Source organism: Rhineura floridana, chromosome 3, assembly GCF_030035675.1.
Source record: "Rhineura floridana isolate rRhiFlo1 chromosome 3, rRhiFlo1.hap2, whole genome shotgun sequence".
In the NCBI taxonomy this organism is placed as follows: Eukaryota; Metazoa; Chordata; class Lepidosauria; order Squamata; family Rhineuridae; genus Rhineura; species Rhineura floridana.
The window spans coordinates 56,544,651-56,546,647 of NC_084482.1; positions in this window are offsets into that span (position 1 = coordinate 56,544,651).

Here is a 1,997-nt window from a genome sequence, read left to right on the forward strand (position 1 = left end):
TCAGCTTATGAATATTTTTGTACCGGAAATTTTGAAATGTTCTTTCAGTGCCCCTCGGGAAGATGTAAACAGAAACCTATTGAGCATTTGCATCTCTGCTTAAAGATCCTTAGCAGTTTTGATGCTTTGCCTTTTTTTGCAGCCCAAATGTATGCTTACTAGTAATCATAAATTTGCATATTGTTTATAGTTTCCTTAATTATAGGCATGAATGGGAACCATAACACAGCAGATAAGAATCAATCCAACTTGATGGTATTTGGTGTAGTAGTGAGGAACAAAACTTAACTATTCCCTTTTGTGTCTGTTGCGCTGTTCATATGAGAATGCTGGAGGGTTTTTTTGTGGATGTGTGTGTGTACTGCCTTCAAGTCGATTCCGACTTATGGCAACCCTATGAATAGGGTTTTCATGAGGCTGAGAGGCAGTGACTGGCCCAAGGTCACCCAGTGCGCTTCGTGGGGATTCAAACCCTGGTCTCCCAGGTTGTAGTCCAACACCTTAACCACTACACCACACTGGCTTTGTGGATAGTCACTGTTAATAACATAATTATCAGTCTACTTTTCTGCATTTCCTTTCCTTCTGATCTCAGTGTTTCTGCTTACAATCCCCCCGTTAGTCCACAAAAACGTACGTCATAATAAATTTGTCCATAATGTGTTACAAGACTTTATTGCTTGTGCCAGAGGTTGACACTTAGCATCACACCTTCAATACAGGATAAAGTTATGAAGCATCACATCAAGTTCTCTTAGAAGAGACAGATATAGTGCAAATAGGTGAAGCCAGAATTTTAGGAAGTCTTGAGTGCCACTTTTAATACACAGATATGTCAGTAGTGTAGTAGACCTCTTAAGGAAGGTGGGAAGAGGGCAACAATGTTAGCACTTTACACATAAAACATTAGAAAAGTAAATTGCTTTATTACCAGTGGGTGTGAAAAGTGCTGGTCTTAACCTTAAAAGCCTGAATGATCTGAGCCTTGAGTATCTAAAGGAGAGCTTTCCCCACAACATTTGATAATAAATCAGCTGTAGAGGCTGTGGCAAAGGTCAAGGTAAAACACCTCAATAATTGTTTTATCTGAGCTTCACTGTTTGAAATCATTAGCTCTGTCTTTTAATTCAGGTGCTGTATATAGGGCAGTGTTGGAGAATTATCCACCAAAGTAGCATATACCGTGTTCCATAGTGATTGGTTTTAACTCATTCAGACAAGTCAAATGGTTGGGACAAAGTGATTAAGATATACTGTTTGACATACAGTATGTTTCAAGTGCTGCCTTGTCTTTTGCTTTAAAACTAAGAAAACCAATGATAAGGAATGAAGTGTCTACCACTGACCACTGGGGTCTACTATTACACTCGTTACTGAATTTGAAACCAAACAGGCAATATTTCCAATGTACACTCAGTACACAATATGGAATTTTCAATATGTAGAAGATAAAAATCATGGTTGTATAACTCATGAGAGATATCAAGTAGTTAAAGCCAATATTGAAGATCAAGCCAAAGCCATCTACTTGTGCATCCCATTTCAAACACTGATGGCCATCCCTTCTTCTTCTTCCTCCACATCTGGTATTCAAGAGATGTGCTGCTTCTAAATTATGTGTATGTTTAACATTTTAAAAAAGATATCTACGTTAGATCAGCACTTCCATAAACACACTCTACAAAATGGTATTTTCCTTATGTTTGTCCAAAATGTACTACCAATATACTTTTTATTGGGCAATACTAACTTCTAGCATTGTTTATGCAAGAGAGAAGTATCACTTTATCTTCTCCCAACCATTCAAACCCATTTGGGTAAGTTCCACTGAAAATCAACCACTTCAAACTGTAAAGGAGATTACTTAAATGTTGGAATGCTCCCTGTGGGACACATCTCTCCCTCCCTCCCTCCTTCTAGGTTATGAACAAAAAGAAATCCACATTCTTGAAGCCACAAGTGACATCATCTCGAAAGAGATATAAACAGCAAATTAG